At 31.5% G+C, this 21,376-nt stretch overlaps 1 long non-coding RNA gene across 1 annotated transcript in view; it reads left to right on the top strand.

Annotated features, from left to right (window-relative positions):
• The window catches only part of LOC146995383 (uncharacterized), a 199,727-nt gene extending 179,323 nt beyond the window's left edge, over positions 1-20,404 (top strand). The window contains exons 4-5 of the long non-coding RNA XR_015043209.1: positions 19,497-19,608; positions 19,711-20,404. This is a non-coding gene — a long non-coding RNA (uncharacterized LOC146995383). The remainder of the gene's footprint in view (positions 1-19,496; positions 19,609-19,710) is intronic.
• Positions 20,405-21,376: the final 972 nt, after the last annotated feature.

The raw sequence follows: 21,376 nt of genomic DNA on the forward strand, positions 1-21,376 counted from the left end.
TGAGGTTGAGAGATCACACTAGAGTCCTAATGGATAAATGATAGAACTTGACTTGTGTCGAATGGAAAGAGAGTGACAGCGCGCGACAGTGTGCTTTTACTCTGCATCAGATAAAAGAATGTCTGGAACAACAAAAGGATGATAAGAAGAATCGAGATGGTAGAATGGGATATCTCACTTAGCCGCCATCAGTAGACGAAGAAAGATGTAATGAATGAAAATAGACAAGCAGTGTGAAAAAATGTTGGATCAGTAAGGTAGTAAGTACTTCAAATAAATAAATAAGAAATGATAGAAAATGGCCCAGCGTCTCTATATATACGCCTTGATCAGGATCTATGAGAACCAATCATATAACATACAGAGACTGTTGCCCTCTAGCGTCAGTTTTTGAGTTACAACGTTGACGAAGGAGCATGTAACCACAGATTGCAATCTTGTATGATGTTCATAATAATTAGAATTCTTTCCAAACATGTCAGTGATGACGTACATACGGATTTGGCAAGCCCCACAATAGGTGTGCTGCATTAGTAAGACTTGCAGTCGCAAGTTACAATCTGGAGTGACATCAGAACAGCACGCTCATGATGACATTCGTAACGACGTCACATTAACAAGTGATCTAAAGCAAGTGTTTATTGTCTGTGAGCGACTCAGCATGCATTGAACTCCAGAGAGGTTCAGGGTCTTCTCTGCTTCCTGTTCTCTATCACACAGAAATGGTATGCCTATTAATTTCCAGGACTGCTCTAATAACACCAGAACAGAAGATGTGAAAAACGTAATCTTTTAATGTGTTTCGAAATAATACCCATCTGCCGTAATACACTTCTGTGCTCGGCTGTATAAGTTGTGGAAACAACTTTTAAAGTACTCTTTCGGAAGGCTCTTCAACGTCGACGTCACGTTGCATGACAACTACCGCTCCCACATTGCGTTGCCAGTGAAGAGGTTTTTGGCCAAGCATGAGGTCGTGGAACTGCATCAACCGCCCTACTCTCCTGACTTGGCCCCGCAGACTTCTTTTTGTTTACCAAACTCAAAACTGTGATCAAAGGAAGACGCTTTGTGGATGTTGAAGACATCCAGAAGAACGGGACGTCGACATTGAAGAGGACCGAAAGAGGACTTCCGAAAGAGGACTTTAAAAGTTGTTTCCACAACTTATACAGCCGAGCACAGAAGTGTATTAGGGCAGATGGGGATTACTTCGAAAAATATTAAAAGGTTACGTTTTACCATATTAATAGTAACACTATATCCCACCTACTCATATGTTTTATTGAAGGAAACTAGATATCTATCGAACAAATGACACGTTCGAATTTTAAATATATTAATATAGCTAATTTTCGTTAACACAGTGATTCTAAACCTGTGGGGCGCGGACCCAAGGGGGGCGCGAGCACACTAATGGGGGACGCGAGCATATCCAAGAGAAAATGTTATTTAAAAAAATTGATTAAGTGACTGAAAGGAAAGAACATACATACACATACAAAACAAAGTACATTTCGACACAATTAATAATTAATTTATTAAATTAAAACAATTTACTAAATTAAAAACAAATTTAATAATTATTAGTGACTTCCTTGGGCCTGTCTTGCAGAGCAAAGTTTTTCGAAGGAAAGTTTAATATTAGAAATAGACACTCATTTCTTTTTCTATATTTAGCTGAGATCTATATTTTGTTTTCAAAGAAGCCACCACAGAAAATCCAGTTTCACAAAGGTAAGGTGCTGAAAATGGTAGTAGAATGCGAAATGCCCTTGTTTTTAGTGCAGAAAACTCATTATCCACTCCTGCCCAAAATTCAAAGAGCGATTTATTACTAAATTGTCTTTTGGGTTCGCCGCTTGCCGTGAAGTCTATGAAGGTTTCTTCCTCTTCAATTGAGAGTCCTTCGGGAGTATTTTGAAACGGATCCCTCACCCACTTGTAACTTGATATCAGTTTGTCGTCAGCAAGAAAGTACTTTTTAAAATTCTTTGCTAGCATTGCTAAATGATTTTCAATTTTTACAAAAATAACTTTTACATGTTGTTCTTCAGCCTTGTAAGTTTTAATACAATCATTCAAATTTGCAAACATTGTTAAGTTTTCTTGCTTTAAATTTCTGCTCCACAATTCCAATTTCCTACAAAAAGCATTAACTTTATCACTCGTATCCAATATATGTGTATTTGTCCTTGCAGTTATTTAATTTCTCGAATATGTCTACCATGTAGCTCAATTTCATCACAAATAAACTATCGCGAAAATTCTCAGTTTCCGGTTTGTTTTCCTCTTCTAGGAAAACGGCGATTTCTTCTCTTAATTCATAAACACGTTGCAAACATTTCCCTCGTGATAACCATCTTGCCTCGCAATAAAATAGTAACGCTGAATGTACTGCACCCATGTCTTTACAAAGTGCGGAAACGATTCTTGATTTCAGGGGTCTCATTTTTATATAATTTACTACGGTTACAACCGTAGTTAACACAATATTCAAAACAGGACTCATTTCTTTGGAAGCCAAAGCTTCTCTGTGGATTATGCAATGTGTCCAGACGCACTGTGCGATTTTTGTTTCACAAGTGCTTGAATACTTTGGAATCTTCCAGACATAGAACGAGCACCATCGGTGCATATTCCGACGCAATTTTTCCATTCTATGTTTGCCTCGTTCATAAAATCATTTAAGATAGCAAATAATGCGAGTGCTGCTTTGAGTTCTATTGGTTGGCAGAAAAGTAATTTTTCTACTACTGACAAATCATCACAAAATCTAACATAGGCAATGAAATGAGCATCTTTATTACTATCTGTTGCCTTATCGAGTTGTATTGAAAACAATTTGTCACGTAACTTCTACAAAAGCTGACACTCTACATCTTCAGCTATATCAGCAATTCGACGGACAACAGTATCATTTGAAAGAGGTATAGATTGCAATTGTTTTTCAAAATTATCTCCAAATATAATTTCTACAATCTCAATTGCGGCTGGTAAAATAAGCTCTTCACCAATGGTGTGAGGCTTTTTACATCTGGCTATTTTATCTGAAACTTTGTAAGAGGCAATTAAAGCTTTTTTATTTACAGACAAAGTTTTTTTAAACAATGATTTTTGCTTTTCATATGATTTTAATTTTACTTCGAAGAATTCTCTGGGTTTGTTTACGTACTCAGTATGAAGCGTTTCCAAATGTCGTTTAAGTTTATTAGGTTTCATGCTGTCTGACGCCAACATTTTTGAGCAAATGATACACAGGGGCCTTTCTTCTTCATTTACTTCAGTACTAGTTAACCCAAAATTCAAGTATTCTTCAGAATATTTTCTTGATTTTATTTTCGGAACCACGCTCGTCTGTGTACTTGTTGATGCTAGTCTATCGTCTAATGCTCGCTTACGCCCGCTTAAAAATTTATCCATGATTCTGCATAAGTCTGCTGCCGTGAATATTTAACACGGTGAATTGCAATTACACGAAAATATATATAACATACACATTCAGAATAGATTCAATAGCGATAGAAGGATCGACTCGAATGAGATTGTCTGGAATTGAAATTGGCGGCATAGAACTTTCTTCTTCTCCCTATGAGAAAACATTTGTTCACATCTGCGCACGCTCCTAACTTTTAAGCTGACCAGACAAATTCAAGACAAATCAAAATTTCTCGCGAAACCGTGAGAATGCCCGACATGGCGGGACGCAAAAGCAATAAAAAGGCATAGGATTCTTGTTTTTTCAATGCTGAGGATCGGTGTTGCAAAATGTCAATAAATTTCCGTATTTTTGGTAATTTGTAAAGTTTAAAATTAAGGTTGTAGTGTAGGTTTAGCGCCAAAATACTCAAAATATATTATTATTGTATACATTTTATTGTATGCGGTGGGGAGGGGGACCGCGATGAAAATTATGATTAAAAATTGGGCCGTGAATACTAACAGGTTGAGAAACACTGCGTTAACATGAATCCCAAAGGACCTAAAAGTCAAGAGTTAATTTAAAAAAATTCATGTTAACTGGAGGCTCACATTTTATTTTTGGCATAGTTTTTTCCCACACAATAACTTTTTACAGTATGTATTAACATCCGTAACTACAACAGCATAATACGTATGTTAGAGACAATATGGCAGGACAGTGCTACATTAATTACTGTACTATAACTTAAAGAATTGTGCTTACAGATCATTTTCTGGTGAAAAATTCTTGTATATTGCGCTGTCGCAGGTGGGAATGAAAAATGCCCGATAACTTCACTGCCATCTATAATCATGGCTTCCGTAAAACTAGCGGTCAGTTTGGATGCTACAGCAAAACGCTCTAAAGTGTCCAAAGCGTGCAACACTTCTTGGTGGATAGGTGGAATGATAATGCTGTCCTTACTTCTGATGACATTTATTGAATTTTAGATATAATTCATCTCACTAGAGAACACACGATTACATCGTCACCTACAATAACAAACTCCTCAAAACTAACAAAAATAAAAATGCACATCTGAACACAGAATTGCGTATTTTGATTGAAACTCGTTGATGCGATGATTATGACTTTTGAGCAATGTTACTCGTGCTAGCTGTGTTTAAAAATGCAATATAATAATTTGTGAGGTTTTCAAATGTGACAGAATATTTCTAAACGCAGCCCTAGCAGAGAAACAGCAGGAAAAAGTATGTTTAAAAAAATCTGAGAGCTTTCAGATTTTATATTACGCCCAAAAGGGCATATTTTAACGTTTTGTGTGTTACCTTTATTTATTAAATATCATGTTCTTCGCCCTTAAATAATAAAATTTAATTCAACAGCAATATCACAAAACATTTAAAAGAGCATATCTTCAGAATTTCCGATAAAGTCTCGCGCGCTGGAGATAAAAATGTTTTTTTATTTTTTCCCCTCCAGTACAGTGTTTTACAAAATCTGAAATAGATAATAAAACAAATTCCATGTTCCAAATTTGGACTTCTAGATTTCCATATTTGGGTGAAAACGTACATTATTTAAAATTTGATGACTTAAGTTGTTTTATCACAATGAGAGAAACATACATACCTTTATGCAGATTCTTCATAATTTAATTTCTTTAAATATAATGCAGCGCTCTAATACTTGGTGGCAACAATTTAAAAAGTGATTCGCCTTTTTATAGTGAATCAACGCAAAATGCCAAAACGAAATTAATAGCCCTTCTGCGCAACTTGCACCTTTGGGTTAATAATTTTGAAAGTTCCAGTTAAATGAAAAAAAAAAAAAAAACTAATGAAGCAACGGACTGAAACAATTCGTAATTCGTAATAACTGAAATTCGCATTAATCGATAAAAGTTCCTACAAGATTATGTACATCGCTGCCGGGACCGAAATTTTGTTCATTTTAACCGAATGTTTGCCTTAAGCAAATTCATATTAAGAAGGGTACTCTTTATATATATCTCCCTGTCCAAAGCGTTTGCGGGAAATGCTTGTAGAGAAATTTCATTGAAATATTAAAAAATTTTCTTAATTTCCTTTAAGGTAATGTCTACAAGAGCACACACGTTTTTTTCAATGCTTCCACCGTTTCTGGAATACCTCTTTTGGCTATGTTCGCAGACTGACCATCAAGTCGTTTTAGGCCTCTTGAATTTTCGGAAAATATGGATTTCGTAAAACCTCCTTGATAAGAAAAGAAACCAGAGAGCAACCAAATATCAAAGAGGGAGAAATTAAGTCTGAAAATAAGGTGCTTGTGGAACGGCAGAGATCTGTTTTCGTTCGAAGAATTTCTTAACTGATATAGTCATGTGTCTAGAAACTTCTCATGGCCAGAATCTAACCGCCACTACCGTTTTCTGCTCTTTTCTTTTGATTTTATAGATTAAAATGAAGTCCTGTTGATACTAATTCATAATGGGCGGGATTTAACTTATCGACTATAAAAAAACCAACAAAACCTTGATTTTTGGTGTGCTTACTCATGCTCATTTGAACCTTAGATATACAGCTGTGTACCATTTTGAAGAAAGAGTTTTCATCTCCAGATTGTAACTCAAGCTTCGTTTCATAGACAGCTTTTGTTTAAAATGTGATATCGCGCCAAGTGGTCGAAAAAGATGTTTTTAACTCCGTTTGCATTTCGATACAAAGTACATTTTGTGCTGTTTCGGCTGATTCATAAACTTCTGTTATAGAATGCCTTCCTATTTTCAAATTCCAAAGTTACAGAATTCTCACACATGACCTGACATTTCCACAAACGTTTTGAATACAGAGAAACAACGCATATTTGAGCTAAATTTTACAGTATGACCGAATCCATGAGTAGATTCTAAGATCCACGTAGGATACTTGCCAGTTTTATAGGGCATGCTTGAGCTTGTTGTATTAATATCTAAGTATAGTTTCCTTTCTTTTTTCTGCATAAATAATCCTGCAAATTATTAATAAAATCCAGAAACTCTCTAATAGTTTTTGCTAAAATGCCTCATAATTGCTCTTAAAGAAATGGAAATATCGATGTATCTTCAAATATGTGTATGCCCTGTAATCTCTGTAAGGATTAATAAAAACTGCAGAGGCGATCTTCAGCTTCCTCTGAATTAATAAAAAAAATGCTTAGAATATACTTACATATAAAAGTGAAAGGAAGTAAGAGAGTTTGTGTTTGGCGATGAGATTGGCGATAGCTTGGCAACCCCTTGCCTGGGGGCTGCGCCATGCACAAGTAACCATGCGAGGCCTATCCACGTACGGTCATAGCTCTTTTTCCGCCGAAGCGAAAGCGCAACGGCTCTGTTCCAGCTCTCCTACAGATTTTTCTACGCTCTTAAAAAAGAAGTAAGGAAGAGAACTTCGAGATTTGTTCTTAATTAGAAAAGAATAGGAAGAAATTTTCTTCAAATTGTTGTTTAAGAGTTACGACACAAAATTAGAGCCCACGGGCATAGTCAAGACTGTGTATGTTGCCTACTACGGATGTGAGCTATCACTAGAAAAATTAAATTGTAATTAAAAGCATTTGTCATGACATTTATACGAATATAAACTTAACTTGACATTTATACGAATATAAACCTTGAATTAAACTTAATTATATTATTTCGGGAAAATGCTAAATCTTAGTAGTTTAAGATTCTGACAAAGAATGAGCAAAAAATGTTACTTATTCAGATTCGAATAAGTTATGATATTTTGGCAAATAAAGGAGAAACAGAGTTCTGTAAAAAAATGTTCGTGAGTGCCTGACAACTAAAATTTTTGCATTTATTTTTATTAAATAGGAATATATGCTGTAGTAAAAATTTAGAACTCCATGCCGTATTTTCCATTAGCTATGGATCAGATCTAATTTTGAGGTTTTCAGCTTTAAGGCTTTTCTTAAATACATATGCCTAAGATTAAATAAATCATTTCTAATTTCTAAAGAAATTGGAATCAGAGCAATATATAACAGTTCAGAAATTATGGAAAAAAAAGTCTGTACCCTTACCTTAGAGAGACGGAGACTTTCAAATAATTCAATTTTTACAGTTTATGACAGACTTTGAATAAACAAATACCACTTAAGTCTCTCTTTTGAGTCCCATGATTCACACATTATCGTAAAGATTCCATAACACAGATGACAATCTATCATTAGCAGTTACAGTTTGTTAATTTACCTTAAGGAATGAGAATTAGGCTTCAGAGAAGTAAAATCTTTGCTACACTTTTTGAGTTAAAGAGAAGCAATAAAATCAGTGTTTCGAAAACACTGATATTTTACCGCTGAGTTTGCTTTCTGCTTTAAACGAAAGAGAAATCTTAGAGAAATTACAAATGGAAAAGCTAAGTCTTCATTTATAATACTGATATGGTTTTTGACTAAGATCCAACTGCAAACCTGGCAGCCTAACTGATTTTTGAATCCTTCTAGCTCTTAAGAAAGATACAAAGTTTCCCATTTACAGCGTTAATGCTCGTCGCCAAACATTGATTAGTTGCTCAGCTCTCATATTAGGCTTCTAGAATCCACATCTAACAATCACTTAGAGATCAAGAGAAGGCAAAGTAGGGTAGAAATATGACGCGGACATCTGAATTTTGCCCATGACCAAAGAAGCACTGTCTCATTATATTAGCAATCCTGAGTTCTTACCTCTGCAAAAAGCCAACAAGCATTCCATTCCGATCGTCGGCCTAGCACGCGCTCTTCCACGCTGCTTTGAAGTGCTTGTCTTCAGCCGAACATGGAGATATTCATCAACATCCAAGACAAAACCAAAAACGGCCACTTTATTTTACAAACTCATTATTACATTTTTATTGTAGTGTATCATATGTGTTTTACATACTACAGATCTGTTTATACTCCTTTAAACAACCAATGATACTATCATTATTTCAAAGAACTTTATTTCTTCTGCATGGGATAGTACGCTTCATGTACAACCCTCGTTATATATTATTCACTTCCAAAATTAAATTTCGATTTATTAGTAGCGGCTAAAATTTTACGTTTACAGAGTAACGTTCATATTTTGATTCAGATAATAAACTTCTTAAACGCAGTGAACTTTAAATTTTGAATGCTGGCACACAAAGTGTGCCTAGGAATCAGTTAACACATCTGTGTTTGTCCGTTGGATGTTTCAGCAATGACAAATATAAAAGAAAGAAGCGCGAGAAATGTCTCCCTGTTACACGAGGAATGAATGTATGGTTAACTACAAACTGTAACTTCACATTACGAAAATTAAATAATCAGGTTTCTCATTTACAGCACAAAGAAATTATCGCAAGGTAGTAAATCACCTGTATAGTTAATAGTAATTAATAACAGTAAGGTATCGAACCTATCTCTTTTGCTTCTTTCCCAAACCGACTACCGAGAGAAATTATTTTCATTGTCATTTTTATGATTTAAAAACAAAAATTGAGAAATTTCGTCTCACATTCTTTGCGAACTACTACGCTGAGCCTGCACAAAGGAATAAAGGGGATTTTTATACTAAATGACTTAAAATGCAAACATTGTACGAGAGGAATACAGTACACTAGAGATATCTGGCTTGGGAAAGATGCACTACGGCAGGCCATTAAAACAAAACTTTGTCAGTATTTATATTAGACCTGAAGAAAACAAAGAAAGCCACTAGAAACAACGCAGTATTTAGAATGAAACAACTATATGTCGAATGTTTTTATTTCTTCGACTGCAGGGTGGGCGTCTGTTTGACGGCATTGCGGAAAACCAAAATTTCGGTAGCGATTTCAGATCAGTAATGTAAGTTTTATTACTTCAATTCATTTCACGGGACTGGTATTAGCTCTGCAGTAAGCTTAGTTTTAAATCAGTAAAATCCTCCTCTTGAATTATCAGTTGAGGAGTTATTCAAATTACTATTGAGAATTCAAGCAGCATTCCCGTATAACTAACACAACAGGAATTCATTCTATTTTAACTTTTACATGGTGATATGGTACACTTGTAATATAAAAGAAAAAGTATTTATTTCTGATTTCGTTCAAAATAACAATTAAACTTTAAATACTATCAATAGTTATTGGTAAATGTGTCATATGCTGTAGCTTAATTGACTGCTATAACAAAAGAAATTTTCTGACTCATTTTTAATTTTAAAAACATGGGATGTTATATTTGCGACAAACAATTTAATATTTATCATACTTAAAAATGTCGGAAGAAAACTGTTCTAAAAATGTTTTTTAAAAAAAAATAGATTAAAATTAATCTAATCTAGACTTTTGTTTTAGAATTTCAAAATTATTCTGATTTTTTTAAACTATGATGTGAGCAATCGAATTAAGTCTTAATGCAAATATGCTATATATATATAATAAAAGATCTTCTGCATATTAGTATTCTTATGCAAATATCATCACGCCTGGTGTTTTTAATTTTTTAATTTCATAATAACAGCATTTCCAAATTATAATGAAACATATTAGAATGTTATAATAACATCATCAAACTATAATTATACGTATTAGTATATTTTAGAAATTTCATCAAATAATTTAAGATGTTAATAATATTTGAATAAAATAACACGTCGAATAACGATTTACAGGACTACTCCTGCAAATTTCTGAATAGTACGCTAATTCTTGTTCTAATTCCTCCAAAAAGTTTTAGCATATGCCGGATTATGATCATATTTTAATTCGTGAACTTTAGCACTCAAATTACATTTTAATAGAATGTGTATAATGTTGCTGTTTAACTTTTTAATAGTTTTACGCAACAGTAAACACGCTGTTTTATTTTTTATTTATTTTTTTATTTTTATTTATTTATTTATTTATTTATTTATTTATTTATTTTTTTTTACAAAGTATTTATTGCTATTTCCCCATCTTATATACTTAAAGTACGAGTATGGATTTTGCTTTCTTCAAGTCTTTATCGCTTTACGTCCAAAGCTGTTAAATAAAAAATATATTGACTAAATCCTTTTGATCATCAACTGCTTTACAGGAGGCCCAGAAACCTAACATCACGTTTTACCGAATGACCATTTTTGTTTAAAGTAATATGCACATCTCTGTGCCTTTAGCAGTTCCAGTGAAAATGCCAAGGGAATTTTATCTTAAATTATTAATCCTTACATGAATCACTAATTGTATATTTAAAAAGTATTTGCAAAAATTGCAGCTTAATTTATGCATCCGTAAGATACCGCACCGCGACCATACTAATTAAGCTCCCGTTTTCTTTCGTACACTTAAAAGGTAAAACTCGACGGCCGAAGTTGCTTCTATGTTTATTACCTCATTCTGCAAAATAGTACTTTTCTCGCGTTTTCTCTGTGATGCTGTAACAGCTATTTGTATGAGTTGCATGTTATGAAAATAAATATTAAGGCAAAATAATATTCAAAATAACGGAAGAATGCTGTATAAAAGCAGCACTTAATTAAAGGCTAAGAGAAACATTGCTCCTCACAAAGCCTTTTCTTTGTTGTGGATAGAGTAAATAGTTCTTCAAGGAATTGGATCTCAGCTTTCAAAGTCGTATAGCGTCAAGCTCATAAAAAGAAATTCGATCCAAAATGTAAGTTTGGATATTTAGAGGAAACTGTGTAAACGATTTCATTTAAATACTCAAGGAGTTTGATCGTTGAGTGATTAAACTAGAGAATTAAAGTCTCATTTATCAACTAATGTGTTAATTATTTTGTACTGGATGCTGAAACAGTAAAAATATTAAAGTGTTCACTCTGAGTGAGCAGCTAAACTTATCGGTATTTTATTTTATACATCACTTTAGATATCTCCTTTGTCCGCTTTTACTTTTTATTTCCTTTTTTAAGAGTATCTGTATACGCATGCACATGGCTTTAAATTTCAACTATGTGTGTGCATTGTGGTGACAGAAGATTCAAGTTATTCAAAGCACTTAAAAAGCATTAATACAAATTTATATTTAAGAGTCACGTTTCGTAATTTTTCCTGAAATGAGCCAGAGCCATTTAACATGACGAAAGTACTTGTCTATATATAAACTTCAAGGTCAGGCACCTAAACTTTTATCGCAAAACACATGCAACAGGAATAGTAATCATTGTTTCATTGCTCTTTTGTGAGTAATATATTTCTGCTCTGTATCCTAAAGGCTTGTCAGCAGCTGAAGAAGAGTGCAGATGAAGAAATTAAAAAATTGTTTACAGTCTTAGAAAATGAAGAAGCATTATGCGTCTCATGTTTCTTATCGGACCTCAAACACATGCCGATCGGGAAAGCTTGGACATACTGCGCGACAAATGCAGAATTTGAATCCAATCTCGTGAACTCGAACTCACGACCCAGTTACCTGTACGCGTGAGCGAATCACGTGAGAGTCACCAGGCCGAGCCCAGAAGAGTTACCATCAACGAATAAACAAGCCAAAAAAAATTGAAGCTGATACATATTTATGTTCTTTTCTCCTTCTAGGGTTTCTGGGTCCGATTGCATCTCCGACTGCCACGGAAAACGACAGCATAAATCAACCGTTTCTAAACGGCTGAGAAGAAAAGCGTACGTACGTGGTGTATATCTTACATTCGCATCATATACCTGCAATTAAAAGACTGGCGATAAGGCAACTCAAAGCATATTGTAATTCAGAAAGGATTAAGTATGAAGCATAACGTTTCAAAACGGAAAGAATTTTAATTCTCTAACGCATGCAGTAGAATTTTTTATTGCAAACATTAAGTTTAACTTACAAAATATTGCTGGAAATGTTAAACTTCCTTTCATTTGCCCATAAATGGAAACGTTCGATTTATTTAAAATACAACTGATTAAAGTAAGAAATTTATAATTTTCAAGAAATAACGGGTGGAAAATTTTATGTAACTCTCTAAATTAAATTGAGAACTATTGCATTTAAAAGAAACAACTGGCGAGCTTATAGAGATTATTGGATCTTTCGAAATGGCGGGAACATTATGAATAAACCAAGGCTTCCCCGGGAGGTTCGAATCTAGTCGGCCTCATCATTCTCATCTAGATGATTGATCTATTCGGCCATATCTAGATGATGACGACTTATAATCTGTCATATTTCAGCTCAGATCTAAGTTTATGTAAGCAAACAAATGTGATGAATCAGCTGTGCTCTCGCCGATATTCGAACCACGAACATTCTAATATGCTAGCTGGAAAGACGAACTATTACTTAAAAAAATAAGTAAAGTGAAAAGCTTGGTTGACAATTAAAAATCGTATGCAATTAGATTTCCGGTATTCACTTTGCACTGCAATTTTATTTTCCAAGATACAGTTAATAAAAATGTTTTTTTAATGTTTCAAAATTTTCTAACATTTCTTACGTACGATTAAAATTATTAGTTTAATATTAGTTTCACACTGTGATTCAATTTTAAGAAAAAAACTTAAATTTGTATAACATTGTGAAAGAAAGAAAATAACATTAGCATTCCTTTATCCCAAAATGAAAATTTTAATAACTTTCATATTTGTTTATTCTTTCAAAGACTGCTCCAAAAGTTTACTTTTTATTAGCTTTTAATGACAGGAAAACTTATACTATTATATAAAAATAAATATTTTCAATTATATTACTGAATTTCAAATGTTCATTTGAAACTTAAGAGGCTTAAATAAGAATAATGATCTAAATTCCAGTGCTGTTCATTATCTATTAATACAGACTAACAAATAAAAATATGTATTTTCTCAAACTCTTATGTATAGTTAATATAATTAATCGTTTAATATAATTAATCATTTACGAAATGGAAACTAACAGAAGTTAAAAATTGCAAGAATCACTTACACACAAAGATCAAATTGATAGTACGATTATTGACACTACTACAACTGAACCAAATGTAAGTCTTATTGAAAATATAGACTTAAAGTATTCAGCATTAGCGTTAACACTAATTCAATCAAACCATCACTTGCATAAAATCATTCAAAATAGTTGCTTATATCCACATTATATTAGTGTTAACTTTCTAAAATTATGACAATTACTACCCAGTCAATCTAATCTAAAGATAGTATTCTCTGCCAGAATGTTTCAAACTAACTGAGCAGTAATTTTTGTCACTTTAACTCAGCATTAATTTAACTTAATAAGTTTTGTCTTTGATTCTTGTAGCCTAAATTCCAAACAATGTTTTGCTTATAACTTCCCATAGCACAAATATCTGCTTATATATTCATAAAGTTATTATAGAAATGCAATTTAATGTATATTTATTATGTTTCTAAGTTTATTAAAATTTGTGCTTAAATTAAAATCTTGATTTCTGTATATCAGTAGTTACTGAAGAGACATTCAAGCTTTAAGTCCTTTTAGTTTCAAAAGTATTGAATTTTATATAAATTATTGATTTCAATCCAGAAGTTTTCAATTTTGGGATAGTTAACAATACATTTTCCAATTTTCCATTTATAGGACTTTTAAATTAGAGTTGTTTTTTTACTTTTGAGTTATTGCCCCATATATCTCTTCTCTCGGATTACTAGAACTAAATATGGATTTTTTAAAAAAATTAACTTTTAGAATGTCAGCTTTTGCTTAAACACCTAAAATTGCTTTAACACCTAAAATTTAGTTTTTGGTACATATTTTCCTTAAAGAAAAATATGGTATAAACACTGAAAATTCTATCATTGAAACTGTTTATAAAGGGTTGTGAATGTTGTTTTTAACAGAATAGCATTTGTTTTATTCGATTTATATTTTTCTCACTCCAAAATTTATCAATAATTTTCTGTCTGCAAGTGTGGTTCGAAGTTTTATAATAAAAAATTCGTAATGCTGGTATATTTACTATGCAAAATTTTATTTAGCAACATAAAGTTTAATAATAATTTCAAAAATTTGAAAACTCATTGCTTTTTATCCAGGTTTCACTTTTTGGAGAGCAAAGTATATACATTTTTAAACTGGAAATTATATGACATACCTCTTCTTAATTTGCTCATTATTCTCTACTTATGATCTGAGAACTGTGTTGAAGAGCTGTATTACGACATAACGAACAGTAATTAAACCTAAGAAAATATAAATGTAAATATTTATTTTTTGAATTTTCAGAATTTTTTAAATATTATAAAAACATAAAAAAATTTCTATTTAATAAAAGTATGTTTCGATAATTATCTGAATATAATCTAAGATATGCAGATGGTGGTCAATATCAAATCAGAATTTCTGAAGATAGTTTCGGGAATTATACTCTTGCCCAGCCCAGAAAGAAAACATGACCTGGGAGTTAAAGACACGTAATTACAAGGAAAACAGTTGTACTATAATTTGGTTTTCAAATGCACTTATTAACGAAACTAATACAAGGCAAATATTGGTAATTAAACTATCATTTTCATTCACTGTTCTGTTTCCTACAGGTTGCAATAAAATTATGTAAATTTAAGTGTTAGTTATTTATTTTCTTGTGCCAGGTAGGTACATTTGTTATCTCACTGTTAACTGCAAATTGCTACTTAAGAGACATGGATAAAGGCTGGATTACAGTAAGACAGTACAATGGTGAATTTTGTTCCTTTCCAAATGCTGTTTTTAATTTGTTCGCCAGCTGCAAACTCCTTCAGTTTGATTATACAAATTATGTAAATGCGCTGTGATAAGTAGGATTATCAAATACTTTACTCAGTTTGTACTGAAATCATCAGATATCTCATGAATATTATTATGCTCTTACTACTCAAAGTTAGAGCCATTAATGTGGATGAATCGAGCAATACATAAACAGCATCAGCAAATCTTTATACCATAATAGAATATTATTAAACTATAGGTCGGAAAATTGAAAAAAAAAGCTAGGAAAGACTGAACTGATGATGACAACAAAGCCTGATTAAAATCACTCATTTCCTAAATATTTTAGAATATACTTTTTTAATCATTCATATAATTTAAAAAATACAGTGCCTGAAATTATTTAGCTGCATTTCTTAATTAGTTTTTACAAAAAGATATGGTTAAGATATCAACAATTATTAACAATTATCTTTGTATATATTGAGAAGTTAGAACCATTAATGTGGAGAAGTTAGACCCATTAATATTGAGAAATATGACTCCTATTCTCTTTCATTGATTAAAAGTGCATTTTTTCCCTTTGAATAAATTTTGGCCTTAAATTAAAAATTAAATTTTATTATAATAATCTAATAATTTGTATACTGATATTTTTATCTATTTTACTTCATGAGATAATTTCTTCAATGATCAAAGAAATCATGGTATAACCATATACAAAGTTCTGTAAGAATGTCTGAACAAAAGAAATCTGTTCCTTAAAAGTAATTAATTGGGCACTTTTACAGTACAAATCGTTAATCATGGTATCCGTCTCTCGCTAAATTTTTGAAAAGTTATTATTATCAGTAATATTTATGAATAACTCTTTGTCTTTCGTTACGTTATATATTAAACCAGCATATAAATACATGGAATAATCGCTTAGACTAATTAGACTGGAAAGGATTATAATGATTCGATTATGACTTCACCAAGTTACATCTTAATACATGCAAAATAAAAAAAAAGGTTATCGGAAAATTAAAGCTAAAAAAAATCTTTAAAAAATACATCTAAATTGAAGACTTTAGGCATTTTCAGCATTCGAATTCAGTTGAGTTCTTTTTACTTAATCGCACATTTCATACTGCTAAAAGAAATTGACAGCCGGGTGTTTTTGATGATGAATTATTCTGCGATAATTTCGATTATAAATGACATTGACAGATCTGCCTTCATTCTTTTGAGATTTTGACGATTAGTTCTTCTGCGTTTTGCATCTAATCTGAATGATCTTTAAATTTAAATACTGTAATGAAGAAAAAACTATTTTTATTCAAAATAGTTGTGTTGGCTATCTGAAAGTTATGTCTGTGCAAGAAAAGTTGCAATAAAAATATCTGTAGAAGCCACAGTATGACTTCCTTTCTTTACGCTTCTATGAGTAGAAGTTAGTTGTTAGAAGATAACATCATTTTGCCGTAAATGATATGATGACAAATTTTTGAAGGATTTAACTGTAACTTAAATTCGTTAATCAATCATGTACCCATCCAGAGTTTCTCTGTCAGTCGCTGTTGTTATGAGACAAAAGAAAGGATTTTCTTATTCTAACCACTTTTGAATTTTACTCAAAACTAAATGTAAAAAATCCAGCTTTGAAACATTCAGCAAGAGAATTATGGCCAAATATATATATTTAAGAAATTTCACATTTTTCTTTACGCTTCCATGAGTAGAAGTTAGTTGTTAGAAGATAACGTCATTTTGCCGTAAATGATATGAGGACAAATTTTTGACGGACTTAACTGTAACTTAAATTCGTTAATCAGTCATGTACACCATCCAGAGTTTCTCTGTCAGTCGCTATTGTTATGAGATAAAAGAAAGGATTTTTTTAATTCTTTTCAACCACTTTTGAACTTTAGTAAAAATTAAATGTAAAAAATCTAGCTTAAAAAGTTCAACAAGAGAATTATGGCCAAATATATATATATTTAGGAAGTTGAAAATCTTGATTTATATTTTTTAAACTCTAAATTGTTTTTAAACTGCTAAAAATTACGGTCCAATTATAACTGTATTGTTAAACATAATTTGAGATACATCTGGTGAAACTGGTTGATGTTGTCATCGGAGAAATAAATTATCTGACAAATTGGTGAAATTGTTGGTCGTAAAGAAATTTCGATTTATAACGATATCTGGCTAAAGCAAGGGAAAATTGAAAATAGCCAGTTAAAAGTTCAAAGCCTTCACGTAACTGAGTTTTAATACGTCTTTAAAAAGAGTTAGCTCTTTGTTAATAAAAGGAAATTCTCAGATTAGTTTACAACTATAAAACATAAGTTACGAGATATTTACGTAATTTTACAGAGAGATTGATTACATATTTACAGTATACTTTATATATATGCCATCTTTCTTTACCCGCCTCTCTTTTTCTAAATTTTTCTAAAGTTTTGTTGCGCTTCAAAAAATTGGACACAAACAAAAATTACTTAAACAAGACTCGGCAAAAGAAATCGTTACCCAAAAATGTCAATGGTCAGTGTTCTCCCAAAAGTGCATGTCTGGTTAAATGCAAAAGTAATAGATTTAGACCAAGGCATTGTTTGCACTAAGGGCTTATACGCTTTACAATGACGAATCAAAAGTAATTTTGTGGTCAGATTTTCGTATTTTTCAAATAAAGTCTTTTCTCTTGTAGGGCAGAGAAACTCTAGTAAGTTTTCAGTCAAATATATTTATCCTTTAAGTCAGATTTTTGGAAAAGTCAAATACATTTCTCCTCTAGGTCACCGAAATATTGCAAAGTGGATTTATAATGTTGGTATAGCTGTGTTCTCAAACTGCATGCGGACCGAACGCACGATTTAAAAGATAGCTGACAGGAGAGAATTTGTTTTCAATAAAATGAAAAATTTTATTAATAAAACAAAAAATATTTCTAATAAATGTTTCGCTTACTAAATAATTATCAAAAAATATATAGACAATTATAATAACATCGAAAAGGAAAAATATCCAAATTTATGTTTACTCTTTATCGGAAATCTGAAAATGTTGAAGTAAGACATTTTTGTTGGTTACCCTTTGAAGTTCAAATGTATTGACAGCTAAATATTAAATTCTTAGACAGACATTTCTTTTAAATAATTCAAACATAATTAATTAATCATTAAATAACTTATCCATCAAGTTAAACTAAAAATTAACAAATTATGTAAACTTTCTAAGATAATTCTAATACCCTAATTTTATTTTCAGAAAAATTCACCAATTGAGACAAAACTTGAGAATAAATAATACCATCACAGTATTTTTCTCATATTTATTAATTTTTTCTTCGACGCATAAATAAAAATACATATGTTTGTACGTAATAATTATAAAATTCTTTATTTCTTATTATAGCTTCACTTTTGATAACATTTCGATTCTGACAAAGTTTGTAGCCTTGGAGAAATATTACTGGAAAAATATCTTCATCACGCATTGTAAATGCTTACTGGTGAATCTTTTTTCTCCTTATTAATTTTCAACTATTAAAAAAGCTATTCACATGTAAATTTATTCCCAAGCAAAGCTATTATTCTCAAAGCAAAAATTTGTAACTGAGCTTATATATTGTTGGACAAGTATGAATGAGTGTTAATAAAATCTGTGTCTTCATATATTTGAATAAAATTCATATCACACTTTAAATTCATTAACGTCATTTGTAGATATTTTGGTGCATTATTCATGTTCGTTTTTAATGGAAATGGATATAATATAAGCTTGGTCTTCAAGTAACTAAAATCTTGAATAATTTCCACACCGTATTTGCAACAAATACATAACTGAATATCTTCGCAGGCTGCATAAAATTGGATCAAAGGCTGCATGTGGCTCTCGGGATACCGATTTGAAGCCATTGTTGTATGGTATCATGATAGAATGGACCGCGGTATTTTAGCTTTAATTTTGAGTGACTATGAGAAAGTTCACTGCGAAAGTCCCACTGCAATTAACGCTGTGAAACTATGCTATTTTCAGAGTCATCTTTTAGACATTCGTGCTCTGACGAAAATGATACATGAGTATAAGAGCAAATGAAGGTCTTCATTATTTTATTTAAAAAAAAGTATTTTTATATCAAATTTCCTACTTTCCTTACCCGCCTCTCGATTTAGAGTAAATTTATCATATCGCTGTGAACATGTGGTTTACAAATTGTTATTAATACATGCTTCTTTGTTAGTGTTTGATGCATTTTAATTTTGGGAATTCCATTAACAATAAGTACATTTATTAAGAGTAGAATTTCTTCTTGAAAAAATTAATATCACTACAAACATTTGTTATTTTAAGCAGTTGAGTGTGAATACTATTTACAATTACTTTTTTCGAAATGTTAGAATGATAGTATTGAAATCAAATCTAGTTTTTTAGTCATAGATTTGTTTTCGTTTTGGTAGTCTGAAATATACAAACCTAAGTGATTAATATTTTCTTGCAGTTGGTTCATCTTTCTGAGTTTTAGGCAAGAGGGGTAGATACTAATTTTTTTCAGTTTCTTCAAAAACATTAACTGCTAAGAGGACATCAACATATCTGAAAATATACGAAAAGTAAACACGATTTCCGTACCTGTTTTAAAATAACATTGTTATATTGAATGTATTTATGATATAATACAATTTTAAGGTGTTTTTTTTTCTTTTCAATGGCAGATTGTGAACAGTTACAGTGTAACACAGTCCATTAATCTATGCAAGGCCAGCTGCGGTGGTCTTTTTATTATGGAGGCACCCAATAGGTGGGCCAACGTAGCTTCCTATGAAGGGACGAACAGTTACAGCCATTCCTTCTACGGGATTCGAGCTCAAGCCCTTTGGTATCGCAGTCAGGCTTCTCTAACCACTATACCGTCTGGGCGGCTCATATACTTTTAACGTAAATAGACCAATTTTGTTCTGCAACTACATAAAGAATCTCCTTAAAAATATTAGGTAGTGATAAGAGACTATTGGAAATCTCAGTTAATGGGAAGAAAGTATAAAAATTTTCAAAATTGTAGCAATTTTAACTTAAAGATCTTGAATTGCAGACAAAACTGGTTCATGGTTATTAATAATCCAGATGTACCTGTATTCTTCATTTACCGAATTTGTTTTGAAGCTAAGAATCTTTTTAAGCTAGGTGGTGGTCTTTGAACTTAATATTTCCTTTTATTTAAACTATTTAAGTTTATTATATGTATATCCAGAGGCTGTAAAAGGACTCCCAAAGGAATATCGGGGGCTTTTCTTTAATGTAACCATGCAGTAAACTTCATACAAAAAGTTATTAGTAATTCTTTTATTTATTCCGGATATCTGATTTTGTAACTTCTATTTCTCCTGAATAATAATAAATAGATCCTGTTTTTTAAACTTATCGTCTGATAATTTAAGCTTCGACTACATTTATGATTCTTTACCAATCTATTTATTCCGGTCAAAAGCTGGTACATCATATATATATATATATTTCAAAATCTTTTAAATATATATATATATATATAACATTTTATTCATTACACATCTGAAATGTTTGAAACTTAATAAGATTTAATAAAGTTTCATTTTTTCAAATATATTTATTAAGAAAATTCCTGCATTCTTCTACTTTATTTTCACATCTCATGTTCTTCTCTTCTCATCACACATTAACTAATTCATTAATTAATTCATCACCCATAACCTAGGATTAAGCTTTATGATCTCATTTATCATGTATAGCCTAAGATTAATTGATAAAGTGCAAAGTATGTATTTTCATCGTTCCCTTTTTAGATTCGTCAAAGCAATTAACCAAGTTTTGTTTATCTAGAGGTATGCTGTTATTTGTATCAATTCCTACCAAAATTAGCGTGTAATTTTCAGAGCTTCAAAATCAATTATTTTTTCTGTATTATCTTTTACAGAAATAAAAACCCCTAATAAAAAAAAAACCTATGAATAATTTATAATTACTTTCTAGAAAGAATTTTCTTCTCTAATTTGGATAGAAGTTGCAGTAATTGAGATAAAGATAATAGGTACTATAATTGGTGATACTAAGACCGATAAAATACCATATTGTAATTATTAATTTTACGAAAGAATTCACTCTTAGCTTTAATTGTCAAGTAAGATGTGAAACGTAAGCTAAAATAACGGACTTACCCTTTTGATAAACGTTTATTGTACTAGCACAATATTTTTATTAATCACATAAATATATATCCTTTGTTAATTATTAAGATATATTTTTATATACTGATATTTACCTTGTAGAGATATTAGGTTATTTCGATGCTGAGAGACCTGAAAAACGAGCAGTGCCCTCGCCGGGACTCAAACCTCAGACCTCCCA

This window comes from Stegodyphus dumicola, chromosome 9 (assembly GCF_044657685.1).
Source record: "Stegodyphus dumicola isolate Sdum_Otavi_A_Nest chromosome 9, ASM4465768v1".
Classification (NCBI taxonomy): Eukaryota; Metazoa; Arthropoda; class Arachnida; order Araneae; family Eresidae; genus Stegodyphus; species Stegodyphus dumicola.